The sequence below is a fragment of the Emydura macquarii genome, unplaced genomic scaffold (assembly GCF_026122565.2).
Source record: "Emydura macquarii macquarii isolate MOO-44397 ecotype Brisbane River unplaced genomic scaffold, CSIRO-AGI_Emac_v2 contig_450, whole genome shotgun sequence".
Lineage (NCBI taxonomy): Eukaryota > Metazoa > Chordata > Testudines > Chelidae > Emydura > Emydura macquarii.
In genome coordinates, this window is record NW_027130587.1 from 7,483,592 (window position 1) to 7,510,934 (window position 27,343).

At 41.5% G+C, this 27,343-nt stretch overlaps 1 long non-coding RNA gene across 1 annotated transcript; it reads right to left on the reverse strand.

Moving 5' to 3' along the window:
* Positions 1–7,258: 7,258 nt before the first annotated feature.
* On the reverse strand, positions 7,259–17,688 carry LOC137146564 (uncharacterized). The gene is made up of 3 exons (XR_010917978.1): positions 17,559–17,688; positions 17,136–17,212; positions 7,259–7,481 (listed from the first exon to the last, which is right to left on the reverse strand). It is a non-coding gene; the product is annotated as an uncharacterized lncRNA (long non-coding RNA).
* Between the last annotated feature and the right edge of the window lie 9,655 nt (positions 17,689–27,343).

Below are 27,343 nucleotides of genomic sequence, written 5' to 3' on the forward strand. Positions count from 1 at the left end.
GAGCTCCCTTCCTGCAGCAGGTCCAATATCTCTCTCCACACTGAAATGACCATTTTTCTTTTATTAATGACCCATGGCCAGCCTTCAAAGCTGTCAGTCTGATTAAAAAGGTACTTTTAGATTGGGAGGCAAACACTGCTGGTTTCCCTTTTCCTTCGTTCTTTTCCATAAGTCATTATGCATACCAGATAGCCTCTGCCACCCCCTTTTCTTCTTTAAGGAAAGCCCCAGCGAATCAATTCACTGGAAGAACAAAGACATAAAGCTCTCCAGCAGCCTTGCTTTATAAACTTCTTTGTGATTTGAACGTTCCCTTTGGTCCGTGAAAAGGATCCCGGCCCTTCTTACTTCTAAATCACTGTTCAGTCCTGTCATCTCTTCAACACCTTTTTTGTATTTTCAGAGGAAGTGTCGTGCTATCCTTTTTGTTGCTCTTATAATGAAAAATGCTATTGCCTGATTTATGGAAAAGGGCAAGTCTTTAATATTTCAGAACCCAAAGCAGGAACAGAATGTATGTAGAGATTCTAGGGGACGTACGAAGTTAAAAAAACCCACGAGAACCAACGAACCATCAAATACTACAGAAATTTCCTTCCTTATCTTGTTACTATCAGTGCTGTAATGGTCGCTTTACTTGTAGTACATTATTCAGCCACTATTGAATCATAGAATTATAGAAGATTAGGGTTGGAAGGGACCTCAGGTGGTCATCTACTCCAACCCTCTACTCAAAGCAGGACCAATCCCAACTAAATTATCCCAGCCAGGGCTTTGTCAAGCTGGGCCTTAAAAACCTCCAAAGATGGAGGGAGATTCCACCACATCACCAGGTAATCCATTCCAGTGCTTCACCACCCTCCTAGTGAAAAAGCTTTTCCTAATATCCAACCTAGATCTAGACTATATGTCTCCTTTTCCTGTAAGAATTATAGTCGGGGGGGGGAGGGTTGGGGGAAGGGAGGGGGGGACGGACACGACACCTGGTAAACATAGGAGATAAAGCTGGAACTCAAGCTATGAGGAAGACTGGTATCTTTTGTTTGTGTCTGTAGTTTTATATAATGAGTATCTCCTGTCTAAGACAGTCTATGATTCTATTAGAAATGGTCAGAACATTTTTGTCCAAATGAAATTTCTCTGAAATCTGCTGCTTTGTCAAAGCTGAAACGTTTTGTGGAGATGTACTGGTTTCCACAAAATGTTCTCTGGGAAAGTTTTACTGTCAGAGTGAGAGACACACACTTGATGGTGGTTTGGGATGTGGGATCAAACCCTGAGAGGGGTCTAGAATGAAGAACCCTACTCTGAATCAAGCAGAGCAGGGACTTGAACCTATGTCCCCCTCATCCAAGGCCCATAGCCTAACCATGATGTTATGGAGCGTGCAAATGACAAACTTGCATTTTGTTCTCTGAAGTCCCAATCAGCACTCACTCAGGCCCAGCCTCAGAGGTGCATCCATTAGGAGTCTAAAGCCGTGCATTGCTGAGTGTCGTGACCATACAGGCAACTCAGCTGCACTGCTACCCCACCCTAGCAGCCACTGACCCCGACTAACAGCTGCCATCCAGACTTTTACTCACCCCTTGCACCAAAGGTTAGAACCCAGACTACGGTGAAGCATTGAGGGGAGGGAACAAAGGGTGGTGATGGGCCCTGAAGGGCTGAGAATAGATGGCACATCCTGCATTTGTGCTATGCAACATAATGAGCATAATCACCTCTGCAGTGGCATGTGTGCCAATGTCTGTTTATTTAAAGTCCAACACAAAACCTGCTGGATCATTTATCTGGAATTCAGTATATTATACAGAACAACTGATTACTTGATTTTGACTTCTGGGTTCCGCTATTGAGTGCCTCAGATAAAAGCAGCTAGGTGGCTGGCGCTTGCCTATTAAAAACGTGTCAAGTTTGTTGTGACAAGCTCGCAAAGAATTATATCACTAACGGAACTAAGGTCTGTGCTGAGTCCTGGAAGATTCTGAAATGCTTCATAGGTTTTTTAGATACATCATCCCCTTGGATTTGGGTCTCTTGGTTTGCATTAGGTTTAATTGGGTTTAAGTTAGAAGAGCGATTTAAAAAAAAAAAGGGGGGGGGGGAAGCTTTTCTCTTATCACATGCCAAACAATAGAGGGACAAGGTGGGTGAGGAAATGTATCTTTTGTTGGACCAACTTCAGTTGGTGAGGGAGACAAACTTTCAAGCCGCCTTGAGCTCTTCTTCAGGTCTGGGAGGAACTCTCCGCATCACAGCAAAATGCAAGGTGGAACATATTGTGGGTTACAGATTGTTGTAATAACCCATACATCTGGTGTCTCTGGCAGAGTAATTACTTTAAGCTCCCCAGGCTCGTCTTTGTTGCAGACAGGTAAAGGAATCCCCTGATTACCAAGCACCACGCTGAGAAAACGGTTTCTTAACTATTTACAAGTTTATTTGGGGCAAAGGGGATGTGGGGTTTTACGAGGGAAAAAGGAACAATACATATAACAGAACTATCTACTTTGCTTAAATCCCCCTGTTAAGGAGATTAGAAGGAGAACAAGACACAGAGTACATTAGATAACGATTATATGAGTTTCAAAAGTATAATCAAATTAATGTTACTAATACCTGAAAACTATAACAAGAATACTATTTAAAATCTTACCACCATGAGGAACAGGGTCATGATGCCTGACCAATGGGGGACACGAGAAAAGCTCGGGTTCAAAACTTGGACCGGTTACACTCGACTCGACTCTCGCCCAGCAGAGGACTCGGGGGTGGGAAGAGGTAGCAGCTCCAGGGGATCAGTCTGGTGGGCCGACAGCTCTTCTGCCAGACCCGCCGAAATGCAGTAGTTATTATACACTCGGGCTATGCTTGGTACATGAGGGGTGCGCAATATTCGTAACAGCCGATGGCTGCCCCTGTTTATGAGAGGTGTGCAGTATTCGTAACAGCCGATGGCTGCCCCTGGGCTTTTTGCAACGTCCCATTGTTTGCCATTTCAGACGTGCTATCTTAGGTGTGTCAGTAAAGGTCCCGATAAGGTCAGGTCTCAGGTCTACTGTAATTGCTAAGCGGGAGGGGGTGAGCAGGGGCGAGTGCTGGTCACTAGATATTATACTGTCGCCACAGTCTTTTGAAAGCGTTGTGCAGGTTTCCTTTGAGAATGAGGACTGATAGGTCAGACAGAGTGATCGCTTTGTATCAGGTCTGGAGAAGAAACTTGAAGAAGAAGAGCTCTATATGGCTCGAAAGCTTGTCTCTGAGTCTCTCACCAACAGAAGTTGGTCCAATAAAAGAAATATTACTTCATGCACCTTGTCTCTCTAATGTCTTGGGACTGACACCTACAACTACACGGCATATGGCAAACAATAGGCTGTTTTGAAATACAAAGGCATTATGAACTAAGTGCCTAATTCACAGTTGTCCTGCACCTAGTGTAGCTGTTTATATCACTGCACCTTAACTGGGCCATAATGGAATAATTTTACGCCCAACTCACGCTGGTTTGGTGCTGGACAATGGAGAATTGAGCTCTATGGCTTTCATAGCCTGATCCTGCCACCCTTATTCATATCTAGAAGGGCTTTACTATGCGAGTTGTCCCATTGTTCTCAAGGGGATTGAGTGACACATAGATGCTTTACACTGAGGAATAAGCCCAGCTCTAGGCTACTGTATCTATCAATAAAATGGTTTGGAAGATCATTGTTTGCAATGTTGTTGTAGCAGTGTTCTGGTGGTCCCAGGATATTAGAGACACTCGGTGGGTGAGGTATACCCTTTATTGTATCAACTCTTGTGGGTGAAAGAGACAAGCTTACACAGTTTACACAGAGCTCTTCTTCAGGTCTGAGGAAGGTACTCAGTATCACAGCTATATACAAGGTGGAACAGACTGTTAAGCATAAGAAGTTATCACATGTTGCAAGAGACCATTCAAGGTGAAGTGGGCAGTTAATACCACTGCAGTGGCAGGACAAAGGCGAGTTAGTGGGTTGTTGTCTTGAGCCATAAATCCAGTGTCTTTAGCATTTAGCAGGCAATGAGACTGACCCCATAAAGGCACAGATACAAATTTAGGAGGTTTAGGAAATTACCCAGAGTATTTCTCTGCAGCAAAGTTCAGTGCAAAGAAAAGCATCACATCTTGGAGGCCCTCCCCCTCCAAAAAGTAAACTCATCATTTTCAGTATGAGACTTGACTGCCCTTTCAAATGCTCAAGGCTGAAAACTGCGGCAGCTTCCAGCTCCTTATCTTCTAGTGCTTCCTCCTCCTTATCAGGTGTTTACAGACAGCAGGAGGCTGATAGGCAATGGGCATGCCTCTGCTAATTCTGCCTCAGAAAGAAAAAAAAAAAAAATCCAAGCCAGGCCAGTTTCTAGTGAGTTCCTCTCACCCTCCAGTACATAGCCCTCTCTAACAGAGACCAGTGCAGATTGCAGCGTCCTGAGCCTTGATGGATATAAATTATGCCACAGCCTAAAAAGAACGGAAAATGGATTTTTAAAAAAGGCAAAACAAAACCAGGTAATACAGTATTTGAGTGTCCTTTCAGTTAATAGTCAAAAGGAAGGGCTACGAAAGAGTCAAGAGTTATTTCAGTATATAGGATGTGCCTGTCAAAAATAAGAGAGAGGAAAAAAAAAAACCCATTGGCAAAGAAATCTAAGTGGACATGATGGCCACTGGAAAAGATTTCCAGCCTGCAAACGTGACACCAGTCCCACTTAACCTGCCACCATTAAACATCTCGGTAAACAACACATGTTGAAGGTCAGCAGGAATTAGGCTCTGTCAGAGAGGGAAGCAAATTTCTCCTGAGGACACCATCTGTGCAGCTCCCCCAGTGTATAAATCTAGACCTTGATCCTGCAACAAGCTGATTGAATTCTGTGGGGCTTCACACAATGTAGGGTCTGCCTGAACGTAACTCATTGCATGCCTGGTGCTAAAGCCACAGTCAGTTCAGGCACAATGTACTAACTCATCCTGCTGTAGAATAAAGGGATTCAAGAAAAACAGAGCAAATCTTCTGCGCCAAACTATTTTTTCCTCTAATCAACTGAAAATATGGTGTGAGGATTAAAAATAATGTGAAGGACTTTTTTTTTTTTTTTTAAATATAAACAGGATGGCAGTTCATTTCACTAGTAAGTATAAATTCAAGATCAGAACTGTTCTAGAAGGGTGAAGTGAACTTGTGTTTAGGTTGACAGGAGTTTCTTTTGTAATTGTACTGGAGAGAGACATTCATTTAGGCTTGAAATTTGCTGGCTGCATCCTAGAAAAGGGGAAGAGTCCAGAAGAGAGGCAGCAGCAGTTTCAGTTAGGGATGGGTCTTTGACTGGAGCCATGTCTTCAATATCTGAGGCCACAAACTATGGATGGGGAAGTTCAGATAAAGTGGAATCAGATCAAAATTACCCTTGTGAAATGACCCACCAGCACAGGTCATCATTCTCATCTGGGTCTTAGGTGGGGCTTAAACCCAGGACTTTTCATTTTTAATAGCACAAGCTTCAAGCTTCTCCCTGGCAAACTAAAGCAGAATCCGAGTTAGCTGGTAGCAACTGTAGTCTGCCATTCTCTGATGTAGAACAGCCCTTAGAGGAGGACACAATACATGTTGAGGCCTGTTTTCATCCAAATTTTAGTTTTGGTTCAGCTTGGGAGTGTCTTTCCTCATGGCATGTATCCTACAATGGCTTTAATTTCTAGCATAGTTGGACTAGACAACCAGGAAGGAATTGCACTAGGCATTTACCTTGCTGTCTGAGACTGTTCTTTCCTGTGCATTTATTTCATAAAGACTTAATGGAAAGCATTAAAGGAAAGCAAGGCCACTGACAATACGGTAAATGTCCTTTTGTTCATTTAAAAGGAAGGAGGAATTTTCTGCATGCCTTCATGGGGAATCCATTCAATCATACAGGATGCGACATGAAACGGTACTGAAGAAACTTTACCTCTGCCTTGTGTACGAGCACGCAAAGTCAAACGTCTGCCGTAAGTTCAAATATTTGTGGCTGATTGGTGCTAACTGGCTTGCATATAGGGTGAGCAGGGATGAATTCTCTTAAGGACACTAACTTTTCTATGGAACTTCATTCCTACCTTTATCTGTTTGGGAAGCAAACAAACCTTTTCTTCTGGCTCTTCTTTTGTATACATAGAGGCTTGCCATAAAGCTTTAGAGCAATGAGGTCTTATCCTGTGCAACCACACAGAGCTTCTTCTCAGCAAAGAATCTGGCCTAGTTTGGAATATTTCCTGTCAGTTTCTTAATGCATCTCAAGCACTTAAATTCACCCCCACCTTCAACTCCTGATCTCTCACTGTCTGCAAAAGACTGGACTTCAGGTCCTTCAGCCCTTCCCCACAAAGACTCCAATCCAACCTCCAACTGTAGCCAGACCCAGTTGACTTCTTTCTTTCTTATTCCCAGGAGTGTGAACTCCCTACAATTCCACCACTCCTTATTTCTTACCACCTCCCCATTGCCTTCAAGAGCTATGCCTCAGCCCTCACTCTCTCTCTCCCATCAATGTCTTCTTAGAAACATGGACAGCAGCCCTGATGGACCATTTCTGCCTGCTGTGGGAAATGGTGGGGAAAATAATTGAGGCGTCCTCTTTCTCTGAAATCTTTCAGTAAACCATAGCAATACAAGATAGTTCAGTTAATGGAAATGTTGGTTTTTCACAGTGAATATGGGGTCTCTACTCCTTCCATAAGGTTTCCTCTACATCCAAGACTCTCACTAGGCTGTCATCTTAGCTTGGACTAGCTTAGTAGCCTCACTAACAGAACCATCCTATATTTAAAGACTAGCTCTCAGAAGAGAAAAATATAGCCAATTAACCCAGCCAGAAGGGACTTCTCTGACTTATCCCCACTGCAGTGCTGCTGCAGGTGAAGTACAGGGCCTATGAAGTATAGGGCATTCGTTTGGAATCTCAGCTGTGGTCATATAAAGTGTATACAACAGAACATGTCCATCTATCAGATGAGGACTCCCATCAGTTGGTTAAGTTTACCCTGATATCTGGCCAGGGAGCAGGCATAAAGACTGATGAATAGGAAGAGTAAATTCTGTGTAATTAAGCTTATCAGACAATTCCTCGGAAATTTCCTGTGTTTTACTATTGTCATGCAATTATGGCAGGCATAGAAAAAGAGAAGGCTCTCCTGACTCTTTCAGACCTTCACATGCCTGATGTGCCAAGATGGTACAGGTATCGGTTATTCAGGTTTTAATGGTAACATGCAAGAACCACGCACTGTTAAGTAGACCCATGCATATGTTCCATACATCAAGTGAAGACAACCCGGGCACTTTTAACGGTGTACGTCCGCATTCCTCCCAGTGGAGGTTCCCTCTGAACTCCAGCTATGAATAGCTTCATCAGATCAAAGAACAAATTTCCCAGTGATTGACTTGGAGCAATTTCTTCTCAATGAAGTCAATGGGCTTCTAACAAAGAAAGGGAATATACAGTTTGAATGAAGCAATCAGAATTCCCTTTCTCCCCCGTTTTTCCTTGGATTGTATACCACATTTCAATTTTATCCTCTCTTGAGGATGCCTTAGCAGCTCCTGGAATCTTTTTGATGTGGGGCAGATGCATAACACTATGAGGAGGGGGAAGATTTAAAAAAAATATTCTTTACTGCCTTTTGTTGTTTTTTCAAGATTTATTTTTTTAAATCCAGGTAATTTGCTGGCATCTCTCCTCTGCAGAAATAACCTCTTCCTCCCCAGTTTAGTGTTCAGTTTCAATCAGATTCCTTAGGTAAACTCAGCTGTTCACATCTGTGGCAAAGTAACTTGCTAATGCTTGTTCAGATGTTAAGAAATATACAGAGTGGAAGATAAAACTGATTGCTTGTCTTCTCACTAGCTAATGATTCTATGGGTTTCTGTGTGCAACTGTATATTGTAGAGGTAGGTTTTATTTGCCCCAGAAGAAGTGGAAAGATGGGCTGCTAGGATTAATTTTTAGAAAAGTTGTCCAAGTACCTTAGAATGACAACATCACCATTGATATAAGTTTATCTTTTGCAATAGAATTAGAAGCTACTCTGTGGCAAGTAGGGTATTTTTAGATTTTAGGGCTCAGGTCTGTGAATTCTCAACTCGTCCTTGTACACAGAACTCATTGCATGATCAGAGCCCTTGCTGTCAATGTAATGAAGAAATTAAATCTTTGGCAGTAGGGAAAAATCTCTCTCTGTCTGGGCCACGCAGGGATGCTATTTCAAAACTGAATCCACATGGAGTTCCATTAGTATCTCTCCTGACGTAAGCCAGTCTACTTTAACCCACAGCAGTCTGTGTCTACGCAGCCTGTGGCAGTGAGCCTCCCAGCCTGGGTTGACAGACTCAGGGCAGTGTGAGCCCCGCAAGCCTGCCAACAATAGCTCTGCAGTCAGTGCTTTGAAGTTGCAGTTCAGACTGGAGCTCAGGCTCTGAAGCCACCCTGATCCCCAGACTTCGGAGCCCGAACTACAACCTCTACACAGCTATTTTTAGTGGGATGGCAGGAGCCTGAGGCTGTTGATCCAAGCTGGGAAGCTCCCTGGCAACGGCTGCTGTCAAGATTTATATTTTTATTCCCTTCTTTCTGGACTAGTAAAAGTCTCTCCATTTGAAGACGTGAGACATTTCAGGAGTAATGTTTATTAGCTGCCTGTAAATCAATGGAGGCGACACAAAGGAAAGTTCTTTGGCAACAGAGGTCCGATGGCTTGATTCTTGTACTCTCAAACTTTGCCACACAGTGGTGGTGATCTAACAAAATTTAGCCCCTCACTCCCCAAATACCACAATGGCATACACCGTTTTTGGTGCTAGCTGGGCCCCAACCCAGTCCCTGGGATACTGAAGAACACTGTACTCTCAGATCTTATCCTGTTTCTTTTGCCTGCTTAGACTTGCAACAGGCTTCTTGTGACTTACTGTTAGCTGAAAAGCTGCCTACTTAAATCTAGTATCAGCTCCTACCTGATGGTGGTGGAACACGCTCGACTCCAACAATACAATCCCAGATTCAAATTTGGCAGAGGGTCTCTCTTTATAACAGGATGGCTCAAATCCCCAGATATCGACTGGGTCCTTGGGGTGCTACTTCAACTGCAAGTTTAAATTAAAATACAGATCTGAACAGACTGGAACTATAGGGTTTTTAAATTACAAACTTCACACCTGAAGAAGTTCTAGACTGCTCCCTGTTTGCACTATCATCTTCATATTGGGAAGTATGCCTCTATAGTCCAGTAACAAGCAACAGCTAAATTCCAGTCAGCCTTTGCTTCTCAGCCACTCCTATTACCCCTCCTTGGACAAGATTCCGAAAGCGATTATAATCCATTATTGTTAATAATATAGGGCTCATTAAAGACATTTTCCAGTATCTTTTAGGCACAAATTACCATAACGAGACAGCAAATGGCTTCAGCATTATCTAAAGAAAATTAATTGTTGCTTTATTTTGCAAAAAGTCCCTCCCATTAATCAATTTATAATAGATTTGTAGGGGAGATAAGTACATTCACCAAATACACAGGTTGCATTATCTAGGTTCACTAGTGCATTTGCAGTATGGCACATGATAGCGCTTTTTGTCTAAATTTCTGCCTCTGGAGTGCAGCGAGAGAGGGTGCTGCAGCACTCCACTCTTACATTTCCCTCTCTGCACCCAATTCAGAGATGATACAAGCTCATTTCAGCTCCCAGCCAAGAGACTTTTTCAGTCCATTGAAACTGCAGAAGCTCTTGCTCTGAGTTATACGGGTCCTGGGTTCATTTCCCAATGATGACCAAGATGAAGACGCTGCTTTACGGAAGCTAGAGGGAGAATGTGTGTACAGCAGAAATAGATACTTTGTAAAGTGAGGATAGGAGAAGAGAATATAAAATGTCAAAAAATTCCAGAGGGGTAGCCGTGTTAGTCTGTACACAGCAAAAACAACGAGAGTCCCGTAGCACTTTAAAGACTAACAAATTTAATTTCTGCAGGCATAAGCTTTCGTGGGTTGTAACCCGCAGACGTTATAGCCCACGAAAGCTTACGCCTGCAGAAATTAAATTTGTTAGTCTTTAAAGTGCTACAGGACTCTCGTTGTTTAAAATGTTGAAGTAACTGATCCAGTATCTACAATGACACCTGCTTAATCTGTGTTTAGCAGCCCACAGATTCCACTGACAGTCCTAACACCTTTAATTGGTTAATCAGAAATGTGTCTGAGATGCAAAAACCCAAGATTATAAAAGACTACTGATTATAAAATTGTTCAGAAGCTGTTTTTCCCATAGAATTAGTAATATTGGTCATGGGAAATGACTACTCACTGACTCCGGGCTTGGGATAGGTCAGATGCCATATGTTAGCAACAAAGTATTAGTAAGTCATGTTTAGAATTATCTATTTCTGCTACCAAAGCAAGTGACTAAAGGAAACAGCATATCAGGGTTTTAACAGCTGCTTGACCACAGATACCAATTCCTCTATGCTACAATATTTTAGAACAACAACGGGAAAGTCTGGGGATAGAACTCTGGTCAGCAACAGGTCCGAGTCCTCTGGGTTTCATTAAAGACCATTGTGGGCCCTGCAGCCCACCTTCAAACTGGTCTTTATATGCAATCTGGCCATACGCATTGAAAGATGAAGATGGCTTTAGCATTCCCCCCAGAACGTACACTCACGCGCCTCCCCTAACTTGCCATCTGTAAGTTGCCTCACACTTAATGACATCAAAAAAAACCCAGTTATATCTATGAGAGAAGGCTCTCCAAGGTCATATGATGCTGACAACAAACCTGCAGTTGATTACCCTTAAAGAGAAACACTCATCTCTGTTTCTTATGCCTGACAGAGCTCTGCTAATGGCTCTTGAAGTTTACAGCTAGCTGTGTTAATCTAGGACTACCAGACAGCAGTTCTAGTTTACCTTTGATTACAGTCAGAGGTGTTTCTTGCAGAAAGGACAATTTGAAGTCTCTTTATCTTTGACTCTGCCCGACAAGCTCTTACATACAAGATCCACAGGCAATTTGGGATTGTAACACACCTTGTTATATCAGACTAACTTTAAAATATAGTTCAACCATCGTTCAAAATGTATATGTAGAGTAACAAATGTTTATTTTAAATGATTTACAAGTATGCTGTATGATACAAGGTAGATGAGATATCTTCTATTGGACCAACAGAAGTTGGTGGAAGGTACAGACATTCGTATAGCCTGGAAAACAGTGCAGTCAGCAGCTATTACCTTGACTTTAGCAAAGCTTTTGATACCGTCTCCCACAGTATTCTTAACAGCATGTTAAAGAAGTATGGGTTGGATGAATGGACTATAAGATGGATAGAGAGCTGGCTAAGATCATCGGGCTCAATGGGTAGTGATCAATGGTTTGATGTCTAGTTGGCAGCTGTTAACAAGCGGAGTGCCCCAGGGGTCGCTGCTGGGGCTGGTTTTGTTCAACATCTTCATGAATGATCTGGAGGATAGGGTGGATTGCATCCTGAGCAAGTTCACAGATGACACTAAGTTGGCTGGAGAGGTAGATACGCTGGAGGGTAAGGATAGGATACAGAGTGACCTACACAAATTGGAGGACTGGGCCAAAAAAAATCTGATGAGGTTCAACAAGGACAAGTGCAGAGTCCGGCACTTAGGACGGAAGAATCCCATGCACAGCTACAGACTGGGGACCGATGGGCTAGACAGCAGTTCTGCAGAAAAGGACCTGGGGGTTACAGTGGATGAGAAGCTGGATATGAGTCAGCAGTGTGCCCTGGTTGCCAAGAAGGCTAACGGCATATCGGGCTGCATTGGTAGGAGCATTCCCAGCAGATTGAGGGAACTGATTATTCCCCTCTATTCGGCATTGATGAGGCTGCATTTGGTGTATTGTATCCAGTTTTGGGCTCCCCACTACAAAAAGGATGTGGACAAGCTGGAGAGAGTCCAGCGGAGGGCAACAAAAATGATTAGGGGGCTGGAGCACAGGACTTATGAGGAGAGGTTGCAGGAACTTGGCTTGCTTAGTCTGCAGAAAAGAAGAATGAGGGGGGAATTTGATATCAGCCTTTAACTACCTGAAAAAGGGTTCCAGGAAGGATGGAGCTAGGCTGTTCATAGCGGTGGCAGATGACAGAACTAGGAGCAATGGTCTCAAGTTGCAGTGGGCAAGTTCTAGGTTGGATATTAGGAAAAAGTTTTTCACTAGGAGGGTGGTGAAGCACTGGAATGGGTTACCTAGAGCGGAGGTGGAATCTCCGTCCTTAGAGGTTTTTAAGGTGAGGCTTGACAAAGCCCTGGCTAGGATGATTTAGTTGGGGTTGGTCCTGCTTTGAGCAGGGGGTTGGTCTAGATAACCTCCTGAGGTCCCTTCCAACCCTAATCTTCTATGATCATAACAATGCTGCTTTTATTGAATGTATTGTGTTTTCCTTTTGAGGGGGAAACTTGTCACTTAGTTGCTCTGATACTAGGACGATGAAGATCGTGCAAGAATCTAAATAGAATGGAATTCACTTTTAAACACAGAGAGTGTCTATTAATGAAATTGGGAATGTGACTTTTGAAAGAATTGATGCAATACTAAAGTACTGCAAATACATTATGCTACTGACACCACCTTTGGTGACCCATCTGACTCAGAGAGATTCATCACTACATTACTCTCTTCCATTCAGAAGGCCATATTCTGAAGGGCAAACCAACCACTCATCGGCTGTTAGGCTACCGCTGATAGTGCGAACACATTCAGGACAGTATGTTTGTGAAGTGCATCGTTGAGCTTTCCATGAATCTTTGAGATAAAAGGCTTTCCACTCAGCAGGTTTGTCAGTTTGTTTGGGCAAAGCAGAGGCGGGAGTGTTATCTTTGCTAAAAGCTGGGAATGCAAGATCTGGACAGCAGTGCACACAGCCAATTTCCCTTTCTAGTTATTTGAAATTCTGCACAGAAAATATAGCACCTTCTGCAATGTACCTCTGGGCTCCCACAGGGCATCTTATTTGAAAGCAACCTGTCACTTTCATCACACAGGACACATGAAAACATATTATTCCCAGATGAAATTTCACAGTGCATCTACATTTATTGCAAGTATCATGGTCTTTATAGCCTATTAAAATGATAGCAGTGATCTAGCAACTGGAACTATGCTATCTGACAGTTGTGTGTGCTTGACCTGCATAAAACAGAACTAATAGGTATATTGCTGGCTACGGGAAATGGGCATAAAATGGTTAGAGCAGCACTGCAGACATAAAAGTTAACTTCTCTTCAGTATAAACACATTGAAAATCTAAAGGATTTTTCATATGAATAATGCAATCATCAACCACTTCTCTTGAACCAACCTGTCTTGTTTGCTACATCTATTCACCTCCGATAGTATTTGAAAAGAATATAAGAAATAATGCATGCACAAGTGGCCACTAGCAAGGTATTTGCCGTTTGCAAATAAAATCTTACAAATTTGTACTTTTGCAAATAATGTTACCATGATATTTACTAACCTCTCCTTCTTAGGGACTCCCACAACAGTTAATGCAGTAAAAGGCAGATTTTACTGGTAACGTCTTTACAGTGTACTATGGGCAAGATTCTTCATTCTGTTCCACCATTTTAATACCAACATATTTCCACTGAGGTGCAAATTACACCAACTTAATCACAATGGAATTACACCAATTTAAACCCTTGTAATGTATCTTGAAAGTGCTGTATGGAAGTTAATCAAGACATCCACTCAGCATCCCTGTGTTTTACATTTTATTTTACTGATGGGATACACAGAAACAAAGTGACTTTCCCACTGTCCCACAGCTGGGACTGGGTCCTCACACCATGCTGCCTCTCAGTAGACAGCCCACATATGTTGTTTAACAGGAAAAGGCTGCTGGATTTAGAGTGAATACCTTGAGTAGAAAAGGTTCTGTTGTCGATTATGTCTGTGCTTGCATTCTCTGGAACCGTAACTGTAACCTACGCTGCTTAGATGGTATTGAAATGGTAGGTGGTTTAGCTATTTTCCCCCTCCGCTTTGCAATGTAGGGAGGGTTAATGATAAGATAGTTGGAGAGAGAAAACAGACCAAATCAACTTAAACACAATGGAAAAGAGTGAATCAGGTGAGACAGCCAGTTCTGAGTCTTCCAATACGTCTCTGTCACTTGATTTAAAAAAGAAAAAAAAAAAAAAAAAAGATCCCAGGAAACTGCTACTATTCATTCAAATAGCAAAATGTGCTTCAGATTAGTGGAGCCTGCCAGCTCAAGAATGAGTCTGTTCAGTGTAAGGAAATTACAACAGAGACATTAATGTGTAATAAACAACTTATAAATTAATAACATTTTATAAAAAACAAAAAATAATACAAAAACAAGCAAACGGTGGGGAAAAACCCCACAATCCCAAAATCCTGGCATGTTTCCCAGAATATTACCTCTTTGAGAGAGTATTTCATGGGAGTGAGGCCATTGCTCAAATCTGAGATCACACTGAAAGTCTAGGGAAGTTCACAGCTGATGATAACGCAGCACTTATGTTAGTGCTGGTCATATTCAAAGCGCTAATTAAACTTCACAAGAACTTTGTGGGAAGGACAGAGTCCTAGTTATCAACATTTTATAGATGGGGATTCTGTTGCAAAAAGGTTGAGCGGTGCCAGAGCTGAAATTAAAACTCCAAGGTTCTTGAACCCCAGTCCTGTGCTTATTCCTCTGGGCCATGCTCATTAGTGTAAGAGGAATTCTTATCCAATTTTTCCTAAGTTCAGAATGTAAGCATGAGTACACACATGCAAACTCAGGGGGACTACTTGCACACTTAAGAGCAGTGTTATTCACATGCCTAAGCGTTAGCAGGATTTGGGCATGTGACATACATATATAGAGTAATATATACAGATATGCATGCATGGCCATGCACACACAGACCAAACTTAAAATTATAAATTGGCAACTTCAGTACAATTATAAAGATAAAGGGAATATGAACTATTCATACTGCTGCATATAAGAGAAAAGGTAGTGCACTCAGGAGATCTAGGTTCAATTCACTAGTCTGCCACAGACTTCGTGTGTGACCTTGGGCAAAACACTTAGACCCAGATCAGAGGTGGATTAAGATTTATTGGGGCCCTGAGCACAGAGAACATTTTGCCCTGCCCACAATTAAAAACTCATGTCCTGCCCACTTTTTAACATTGGCATATTTTGGGTCACAGGAGGCCACGTTTGGCCCCCCCTCCCAAAACTGCAAGCCTTGGACAGCTGCAGAGCCGAGCTGGCAGGGATGGCGCTTTGCCCCCTGGGGAGTGAGAGGGGGCTAAGACTCCCCTTTGCCCTCCCTGTCCACCAGGAAGAGGCTATCACCATTGTGGAATCATTTACTTCTCCCTGGGAGTATCCAATGGCCTGGACAACATAAAGGCTAAGGGGCAATCAATTTAATATGAAAACTCTCCAGATTGCTCACCAGTGTGAACAAGGAGTTTCCAGCCACTCAATAAGGAGCCCCACTGCAATCAATTGCATTACTTGCATGAGTAACGGCTTGCCAAAGGATTCCCAATCTGGCTGTAAAATAGCAAAGCTCTTCAGATTATTAAGAAATAGCAAATCAATTCTCACTTGTGAAGTGACTGGCTATGACCACAGTGTTTCAGATGACTTGACTCACTACTGAGATTCTAAACTATTTGGGGCAGGGACTGCATAATAGTTGGATTGATGCATTGGGAGAAGAGGTTACTGTAGCCAAGAATAAGCAGCTTCTGCTAATTTATATACACAATATTTATAATAGTTTGGAGATTAAAGATGGTCCCTTTAGTCCCAACCAGAGGTGGGCAGGAAATGATTGTCCTATCCAGGGAAAACATTTGAGATTTCAAAAAATGTTCCTATCGCAAACTGGGACAAAAAGTCAAGATCTCAAAAATTTTCACAAACTAACAAACCAAACACAATTTTGGTTCCAGTCAATCAAAACGCTTTGTTCTGACTTTGATCATTTTTTATTTAAACCTGTAATGAGCTTAAATTTTTAAGTGAAAAGTCACTTTGAAGAGGAAATCTACAGGTTTTCGTTTCAGAAGTGTACTTGTTAACATTTATTTGAGTCAAGACATTCACTGAAACCATACCCTTTCCCATGAACCATTTCAGTTTCAACTAATCAATGAGCTTCCTATGGGAAAAGGTCCCATTGAAAAAACTCCCCTAGCAGCTCTAATCCTAGCCCCCTAATTTACACAACCATTAGGTACCCAAAAGACAAGCCAAGTTCTCACTGAACTGGGCAGCATTAATAAGGGATTTCCTTCCCTCACCCAACAAGGGTCACTTCTTGTTGACCAAAGCCCCAATTCTAAAGCCACTGTGACTCTGCACTAGCTAATCTCTTAGGAGAATTGAGGCCCAAGTTTGATGCTTTCTTTGCAAATTACATGGTTATTCACAGGAATATTAATACTCTATGTAGAGTAATTCCTTCTTACTAGGAAAGGAATTAATGGTTGCTTTCTGACACCTACTGTACCACTGGAAATTTTAAATTGAGGATTGCAAGTATCAGAATCAGAGAGAAGTAGAAACTGTAATAATATCACCTTTTTTCTTCCCTATTTGCATCTAGGCTGCATTAACCAATTGAACAGTGTATTTTGGAAAACATCCTTGTTGTTTCATAGGATTATTAAAAGAAAATTAAAAAACCCTGCATGGGACAAATTTAGCCTGGCACCATCACAAATAATCCATTTCTCTGCTTCCTTTGATTGATAGGAAGACAATTTCTGACATAGTAACAGCGAATTCATCATGTTCCATAACCATACATGTCCTATAGCCCTATCCTGCAAGCTGGACCCGCGCAAAGCCTTGTTGAAGTCAATGGGGCCTGCCTTGAGCTCCTTGCAGGATTGGGGCTTTCATTTATACAACATGCCTGATATTTCCACCTTGTAGCTGCTCCTTAACTTGCATTATTTTCTTACAAACTGTATCTTCTTTAGTAAGGTTGCCAGGGATGTAAGTCAAAATCCTTACCTGTGTAGTAAGCATCACCTTGGATTATTAGCACACTCAAGGAGCTTACTCACCTTGGACTGCTGCAGGGGGCCGGTTCTTTTCACTCTCTGCTATTTCATCTTCTGCTGCGATGTTTAGGTTTCCAGGCCTGTAGGGGATGCGGGGGAGGGGCAGACACACACACCATATTTTCAGATGAAACTTTAAACACACTGAGAAACAAAGTTTTTAAAAACATTTCTAGTCAGACCCAGTTTTAACAAACCCCATCTTCTCTTTTTTCCCTCCTTTACCTGACCCCTAAACCTACCACACCATTTCCACACAGAGCTCTTTACACCGTAGGGCCTGAAATCCTTACCCATTATCACTTTTACTCTCTACTGTTGTCTCTGGTAGGAATTTACTTCCAAAGTGCTCCCCAAGCTACTTTACTGTAATTGTTACCTCAGGAAAGGTAATTGTTACCTCAGTAAAACCGGCTCAGTACTTACCTCAGTAAATTTTTACCTCAGTAAAGTCTGCCTCAGAGTCCGTCAGCTCAGACACCATAAAAACATTCTGAATGCTGAATAGAATGACTTCCCCTTAAAAAAAAATATATATTTAAAAAAACCCTTTCCTCTCAGCCTCTAAACTTGACTATCCATGGACTTCACCGCATTGCGCTTCTACCCAGGTGAAAACATTTGCCCTGATTGTGGTAGTTGCAATCAGTTGACTGTCTCAGGCACCTGAAGCAAACCTGGCCTGAGTGTCTTGCTAACCAGTCACCATTTACCTGCTCTTCAGACTCACAGGTAGGAGCCTTGTGTGTAAAAGAAAGGAAATAAACTAATGTTTAAGTTTGTTGTTGCTTGAAACCTACATTAGTCTCCTGTGGTATGTTTTCAGACCCTTTGGGGATGACGTTTGTAAAGGTTGAAAGGATAACGTTTGCTGGAATTTCCCCTCAATGTTTTCTTCCTCAGACAATTCCTGGGTCTGGTGTCTTTTTCTGTTTTCTACCTCATAATGCTTTGGGCAGTCTATAGTTAGGGTGCTGGATTTGAACTCAGGGGACCTGGGTTTTATGCATACATCTGCCCCTTGCCTGTAATATGACCCTGGACAAGCCCCTTCTTCCCTCTGCATGTTGGGTTTCCTAGCTATAAAATGAGGCTAGTGCTTTCCTGGGAAGGTGCTTTGAGTTCTACAGATGACCATCACATATAAGAAAGCAATATTATTTTTTAAAAATTACCCTGCTGGCTTGCAAGGAGTGGGTTATCTACACTGCTCATAAGCATCTCTTTGCTGAGTTTCTGTGTAATTACGCTGCTATAGGCTGTGCTAATCCACTTGAGGGTGATTTCAAAACATGGTAAATGAGCATATGGCGCACTGAAACACACACCAAAAAACCCACCTTCTCCAGAGTGAGAAATGATTTTTTAAAAGTTGTTGGAAAACTAATAGAGACGCTTGCTTTTGCTATCCCAAACAGCATGGTGTAAGAGCTCTGTACTTCGTAGTAGATTGGTTTTAGGGCATGACGTAACTTCTAGTTCATTACCATTATAACAGATTTGCCATGTTTCATTGAAGAAAAGATTGTTTCAAGTGATTTTATTTTTTAAAGTCTTTCCCTCTGATTAGGGATTTTTCTCCAGTGGTGAAACAAAGTTAAGTAAATAAGATAGCAGAAGGAAATGGTAATGGGAAGTGTATAAAGAGAACACATTCCATGCCTAAGAAGTTAAGTGCACAGAGCAAAGGATATAGAGCAAAGTGCAAGCTCATTTGTGTGGGAGAAGCCCTCGATGTGAGTCTAGCTTCACTGAAGTCAATGCTTTCCAGAAATCATCCTCCCCTCCCTCCCCCAACCCTGCTGCTCATCTTGCAAGGTCTGCCCTGGAGTTTTGGGGTGGGGTAAGGGCATTTCCTCAGCTCTTCTTTCCCCTCTTCAAAATGTGCACCCCTGGGAAAAAACCTGGGTGCAATCTGACATTGAAAAAACTAATTTAAAAAAAAATTTTTTTAAAAACATTTTTGCTCAAATTCTTGCCCCTTAAACTCTACTAATGTACTTGGGCATATATTGTTGTTGGTGATAAGGCCAATGTCTGCTGAATGTGTGAGCCAAGGTCTTATTTTGCTGGTAACACAGACTTTCAAATTATCTGTTTTCTGGGCTGCCCCACAATCTGTGATGAGAGCTTGCTCAATAATGCCATTGGACCAGCCAGATCTGACTCATTTGGTCTTTTTTTTTTTTTTTTTTTTTTTTTTTTTAAACTACAGGATTTACGTAGTGTGTCTGTGTATATCTATCTAATCTCCCCCTCTTGTGCTTGAAGGATTAAAGCTGAGTGTTTCAAAGACACAATTAAAAATTCCATGTGCTAAATGATCATAGTTTAAGAGTCCTGAAACCATGCTGCTGGAAATCCAGTTTGGAGAAATGGGTGTACAGAACATCTAGATAAGAGTTTGGTGGGTGGATGAAAGGAAATTTGAGCTATAAACCCTCTTCAGAACAGATTTACCAGGTGGAGCAAATGAAATGACTAAAAGGTAAATATGAAATTATTTTGCCTCTCCCCTTATCCCTTAGAATTAAAGAGGCAGAGAGATAATATGGTGTACTTGGGTAATTTGGTTTTTAAATGTATGTATTTACAATTCTAAGGAATCTGTAATAGACACTTTGCCCAAACAGGACAGTAAGGGTCTGATGCTATAAACACTTCTTTGTGAACAACTCTACTCACAAGTAATTCCATTAACGTAAATTGGACTCCTTAACTGATCAGAGACATTCTTACTCATTTGTTTGTGTTTGTAGGTAGCCTCATGTTACAATTATTGTGAAAGAAGCTTGGAAATGCTGAAGCCTTTTTTTTTTTTTTTTTTTTTCTTCTCCCCCTCCGCACCTCCGGGGGTGGGGGATCAATACTCTTCCACCTCCCCTGAGAGAAGCAGAGGTGAGGCCAGTGAAGCAGAGAAGTGGGACCTGACCTCAGGAGAGGTGGGGCAGAGAAAGGAATGGGGAGGTTTGAAGACTCTCCTTTGCCCATCTCGTCTGCTGTTCAAGCAGGAGATGGTTGACAGCCAGTGCTCAAGGAGACAGCTGTGATGCATTTCTCTCTTTGGTCCAAAGAATGGCTGCTTGTAACGCTCCTGGGGTGGAAGGGAGATGCTTAATCCAACACAGAGGTAGCTGTCTCCTTGGGAGACGGAGGAACACTGTATAGACTCTCTAGAAACTGCCTGGCAGATGGGAATGGGAGAAACAGGTCTCAAATTTACACCAAAGATACTGGGGTAACAAGGGTAAGCAGGGGAGTATGAAAGCTCATCCTCATAGGTCGTAAAGAGAGAAATGATGTGGGATGGTTATTGGGCAACTCCGTACAGCTGGCTTGGCTCCGTACAGCAGGCATGCTGGCTTGTGAGCAGAATGTTTGTTCTCTGAACAGGTGAAAGGTGAAATTGTGAGTGGTAATGGCAAAACTGCCATCCAGGGAATAAATCTATCTTGGCAATAGGGCCCCCTAGTTACACCCACTTCGGTAGGAGTGAGAGGTGACAGACTGACTGTTTCCTGCAATATCCTGGATGAAATTTATTGAATTAAGTTACTTCTTTGGAGTTCATCATAATAAAGATGCAATTGTTTGTGTTACTGTGAAATCATACGTGTGTATCTTCCCTAGGAGACTGACTAATGCACTCTCTGGAAGCTGTTAAGAACTTCAAAAGGTTTTTTAGAACGAGCAGATTTCCTAGGAAGTACCTGGGGGCAAGGAGAATGCAAATGACCCACTTAGAACGCATCCTTTTGAAGCTATGCCCTAGGGAGGAAAACCCGTTGTTTACTAATTACCAGCTCCTGGAAATGCCAGAACAAGGACCCCCTGAACTGTATAAAGGGTGGACTAGCCATGTTATGAATGTGCTTGTTCTGAGCTGAAGCTCATGTTAGAGCCCATGTTAGAGTTGGGATGATGTCTGCTAAGCTTATTAGCATGTGTGTAGGTTCTTTTATTGTTTTGAATGTTTTCTCTGCTTTTACCTTAACAAATAAATGGGCTTGCCTAAACAGAACTGTGGGGTAATTCATAACTGTTGACAACTGTTCTGTTAGCAGTCTCTGAGGAGAAAGCAAGCAAGCAGGCTGCCTCTGCTGGGAATAACTCAGCAAAGGCAGGCAACTTTGCAGCCTGGAAATACTCCGGTCAGAAGGGGGAGAGAAAGGGGTCTCTACCCAAGAAAGACAATGACTGGGGAGCTGGAACCCTGGGCTTAGGTGTCCTGGCTGGACCACTGAGGGAAAGTACAGGCGCAGTTGCCCTGAACTGAGACTACAGACAGTGCTTAGCACAATGGGGCACAACTGTTGATGCTACAAAATACAAGTAGTTGATAAAAACCTATTTCAGTAAAATTAGTATTTCTGCAAACTTCCAAATGTACGCAATCTGTCAAGTAATAACAGCCCATGGACGCATGGGTGTTGATGACCAGCTTAGACATTTAAAGTAATTTTTACCATACTAACTTGCATTGCGTATCAGAGCCGACCATTTTATCAAGATTTTGATTTTTCCACAGAAGCAGTTTGATTCCTACAAAGCAAAGCATTTCAAATAAATCCAGGATAATGAACACATGAAGGTAACAAATTTCTAAACTCCTCTGACCCTTCGACCTTTTGATAATAGTTTGTACTTGGTTCTGATACCACTCAAGTTGAATCGGATCACAGTTAATGGCTGAAGTTAACCCAACACCTGTAACATTTGCCTAAAACCTACAGAACCCTGACATTAAATGAAATTAATCTCATTACACGAATCATTCTGAGGCTATGAGTAGCCATGCTGCTGAGTGATTAGAATTAGGTTGTAGTTTTTTTTAAATGTAGCTCAGTCAGCAGCTAAAACAATCTATGCTATTGATAGCCAATTATAGGAGGCTTGGTTTAAATTTAACTTGAAATATTTACCCTTTTGTAGAGGACACGCACTGGCCAAAATGTAGCACTTAAAGTTCTTCATATAAGAGTTTAGATGGAGTATAAAATCTTGTGTGGGCTCTTTGCAGGGGTGAATTTCACCCTGAATTAATATGATAACCTGAAGTATGATTCTGTACCATGTTCTGCTACCTGAATTTCATAGCAGGGGCTGCACTGAATACCAGATAGAAAACTTACCTACTGGATAATATTTAGCCATAACGAGAAGACACATGACGGCTTAGTACATGAGTTGCTCTGAGAAAACTGTCAAGAATAAGATGCTTCAATCCCCTTTTAAAAAAAATGGTCCTACAGTATTGGTCTGAAACACTTCACCTTAATAATGGCAATTCAGCATTATTTTAGGCAATTATTGCAGAATGCTGTAGTATTTTCATACTAGTGGATGATGATAACTCCACCGTGTGTGTGATGGGACATCCTATTGGCTAATGCACCAGGGATTGAACTGGGGATCTTCAGAGCTAAAACCAGACACTGCTATAGCTGGAGCTGAAGAGCCCTGGTCCTGTAGCTGGGGACTGTAACAACTCCAATCCTCTGTGTATTGGCACAAAGGGGAGCCTGAAATACGTACTCACCAATGGATTACATCTGCATAAACTCTATTACTTCACCCCACCCCCCCAGGCCTGCCATGCACTTTTTCAGAAGTACCTCTTTGGGAACAGACATAGGGCCTCTGAGAGAGAACATTAGGGGTGAGACTCTTCCGCAGCTGTTTATATTGACACAAACACAAAATGGCTGCCTGCCTCCGTAGGCAGCAGAGCTGCAAAGAGACATGAAGCTGCAACATGTAGAAAGAAGAGGCATAATTAGGTTATTGATTGTGTCATACATACAACTAGAGCTGTATGAACCCCCTAATCTGGCTATCTCCCTCAGATTATTGAGGAATAAGACAGGAACACTAATAATTTGGTAAGGAATATAAATAAAATACACCTTTTAAATAATTTTAAACCGTTCGTACCTCCTGGAGGCCTCGGCTATTTGAGAGAACTGATGTTTTCTATGTACTATTAGTTGCATGGCAATGCTTATACTGTGAGCTTCAGCCAGGAACGAAATCACCAAAAGTATCGATCTCTGCTGCTTGAACTAAACTGGTAACTCTCTACTGGTGCTAGTAATGGGCATTTAGTCTGTATGTATGTGGGATGGCTGCTAAAGGAAGACGCATCTAAGGCATCTCACTAGCTCCACTGCTTGAGTATAGATCCACAATGAAGAAGAGTGTTCGCTTTGGTCCACTGTGAGGTTTGTACTTGGTTCTTGATGATGATGTTGACATTGTAAGAAAAAGGAAGGAATGTAGGACTGGAAGAGATCTCCTGACTCATGGAGTTGTGTCCTCTGCTGTGGTTGATTTAAAAAAAAAATTTTTTTTGTAAAGGGACTGCTCAATGCAATTAAAATAAATCTACTCACAGGTCTGCAGGCTGGGAACTTGCTGCTTTATCTAACAGCATTGGAACAGAACAGAAGGTATGTGTTTTTGGGGGGAGGGAGTGGCAGGACTCCCACTAACTAAACCGGTACAGCATGGATGCAAGCCATAATGATCTGAGTAACACAGTTAGCCCCTTGATGACCACTTTACTACAGTAGGCCACCTTGATAAATTTAGGAATGGGATTATATGATAAATACTTTAGTGGAACTGACACAGGCCCTGACTGTGCAAACGTTACCAGTGTGAGTGATCCCACTGATGTCAATGGGACTACTTAGTTGTAAAGTTGAGCATGTGTATATTTGCAGGACCCAGGCTACAGTCCATAACCTATTCTTATTACTGCTAACAGTGAGTATAATCTGCTCAAATGGGAAGTAATGTTAACTGAGGGTCAAGTTGTAGCCAGCCATGTTTCTTTTTATATTTAAACTAATAAATGTTCATCTGTGATACTTGTGTAGAGATTTTATTGAAAGATAAACATACTGAGAGACTTTTCTTGTGCAAGAAAGATTTTGTTCATGTGCCAAGTTCCAATCTGGAGTAAATGGACATGCTTCCAATCAAATTTGTAAAAAGAAAAAAAATGCAGTTTTTTTTTTTTTGGTCTCTACACTTCCTGCAGCTCTTATTTGCTGCCTTGGAATCAGCACTGCTGAAAACTTGACTGTCCGTTTTGGCCTATGACCTTGGAGGAAGGTGCTGTTTTTCTGAAGTGTTAAATATGCATACTAGGGAAAAAGAGGATGAAGGGCTGGAGAGAAAGAAGCAATGGGAAGAGGAAAATTAGGGAGGAATGAACAGGGCAGTGAGGAGGGCAAAAATAAATTTGGGAAGAGATTCTCTTCGTCAATTTTATTTAAAAAAAAAAAAAAACAACCCATCACCTGACTTTCTGAGCGTCAATAATATGTAGACCTGGTTGGAAAACTTCCAGTAGAAGGTTTTTTCCATCGGAAAATGTCAGTTTGTCAAAAGTGAAACATTTTGTGGAACTGTGTCAATTTTCTAAACCTTCTGTTTAGAAAAAAGTAATAAGTTTGGAATGGAACATTTCGATTTTGTTTTGAAATGCCTTTCTTTCAATTTTATCTTCCCATATAAAATTAAATTAAAAATCAAAATCAGAACAAAATGTTTTGATTTATAGAAATGAAATGTGTCAATTGACTCAACATGAATTTTTCCCCCCAGAATTTCATTTATCAGGAAATACTGAAATTATTTTGTTTCAGTTCTATTTCAGAATGGGGGTAGGGAGACATATAGAAGTCCTGGAATTTTCAGGGAAATGGAAAATTCACTTCCCACTCAGCTATAGTAATAAGGTACTGGAGGTGGGTGTAGAACAAGGAAGGTAAACGGTGTCAGCAGAAAATTCATCTCACGAAAGCTTCTAAGCGTTCTGAGACCGATGATATGAGAAGAAAGATTAGAACAGCTCAGGAGTTGGCATAGGGTAACAATAAAATCCTGTTAGATTTAAAACTTCTGTGGGTGAAGCCCAAATGTCAAGAATTATATGAAGGGATTCTGAATTTCAGTTTCTATTTCCCCTGGTTTTAGATGTTTTGCCCCTGCTCTGGCCCCTTCACACTATGTGAAAGGGATGGAGCGGGGTAAAGGGATCCTAAAAGCCCCCCTTCTGATGAGGGAAGATTCTCCTGGTGCAGGAATTACAGAAGTTAGCCTACTGTTCCCTTCCAAAGACACTTCCCCCACCCCCTCCAGTTCTGACATAGGAGGCATCCTGGGGCTGAGAGTTTAGCTGCAGAGTTTCTGGGCAGTAGGATGTCCATAGGGCAGCCTGAGGCTGCTGCACTAATTCAGACAGGCTTGCAGGGTGGTCTGATTTATGTTGGGGGTTTCTGGAACACCCCAGCATTGGGATGGCACAAAAGTGTCTTAAAGCCACAGCAGTGCCTCTTCTCCCTCTGGGCTGAGAGTTCTGCGTTTAATGGCACAACAGAATCTCCCTCTTAACTTTTAACTGACCTGTGACCTTTACTGCTCTGTGTAGGTTTACTTTCATTGTAAATGCATCTGTTTGAATTGAACTGACATTAGAATATGTTGAAACTTTTTTTTGAAATTTTTAGATAAACATTTTTAGATTAAAAAAAACATGTTTGCAAACAATTCTGTGGGAAAAATTTCCAGCTTTTGTTTTTGTTTTGTTTTTTTGTTTTTAAAACATTTCTAGCTGAAACATTATTTCAGTAATAATTAATAGAATTAAATAGCTAATACAAGGTTTAAAAAAATCATAGAAGCACCAATTAGACAAAAAGTAATTTAATAAATTACAGCTAGGTTCAGGCATCCATCTTTATGGGGAATTCTTTTATAGAAAATAACTTTTCTATAGAATAGAGTTTTATTTTTTTCTCTATTAAATAATTTAAGATGGTTCAAAAGCCTTACAGACTATCCTCTTTCTATTAAATTTTATAGACTTTTAGGTATCATTTCTGTAGATCCCTTTTGAAATTCCATATTTCCCATTTGGTTTCATCTCTAATAAATTCTACACTCCATTTCCATAAGGTGTCACTCTGTATCTCTGGAGCAATGCACTATCTGCCTCTTTGCTCCTTTTCATGCTGTTGCTACAAATGTCTTGGAAGTGAATAATTTAAAAAAATCCTTTCAGAGGAACGTGGGTATTATTCAAACTGTGTTTGCTTACAAAAACACTCCCCTGCCAAACCAACCAACAATCATTATAAATTCTAGCCAGAAATCCACAATCCCTAGTTATAGTAAATGATGCTGGGCCAGAATTTGAAGGTATTTTGTATGAGACTGTCAGGTTTATCTTGCACTCTTTTTCTGTAACAAATAACAAAAGCCTTAATTTTTGGACCTTTTGTTTTATGCCTATGACAATCAGCTGTAGAGATTTCATTATAACACTAGGTGGCAGTACTGCTCTATTATTTTACCTTCAGCCTAAGGTAGCTAAACACCCTTATTTAGTGTGTACAGCTCTAGAATGTTCAACAGCATCAAGTCGTGAGTTTTTTGGTGATGATGGATATATATTTATTGAAAACATGCTGAGATGGCTCAGTTTTTCCTTCTCTACTGCCACGCCCTCACCTCTGCATGGGAGGATCAGTGCAATGGCTTGGAAGTCTGAATAATGGTATTTCCGGGGCTTCCTGTTCTAGATCATATATCTGAATCTAGTCCATTTGTTCCCCCACCCTTTAGTCCTGGCTTAGCCATTATTATGTAAGACTCCTGTAGAAATAAATAGGGATGAAACCAATAGGATTCCATAGAAATTCCTGTAACAGCCTTGAATATTTACTAGAGAGTGACCGTCTTTCTGCAGGAGTTCCATAGAATTCTCTCTCACCTTCTCTAGAAAGGTTCAAAACCCACCAAAAAAGGTGGTTATTCTTTGTTTAAACTCTTTAGGAATTTACTTTTCCATCAGAGTGAATGTTGTTGAACTCATTTTTGATCTTTCCTCCATAACCAGTCCTTCCAACCCCCTAATCACTTCATTGGTGGTCTCTAAACATTCCCTGATAAGCCTGTGCTTTTCTGGTCAGGAGGTGCGCAGGTCTGAGTGCAATCTTTTAGGTGCATTGGCACCAGAATTGAGTAGAGTGGGAACGCTCCTCCACATTCCGTGATAGGATGCTTTCGGCCTTTGTATTAGTCTTTTCTGCTGCCATATCCCAGTGCAAACTAATATCTGACTTGGAATCTGCTATCACTGTCTTTTTCAGTGTCTCTTTCCAGGTTTTCATTTGTTTCAGATTATATTTCACCCTCAC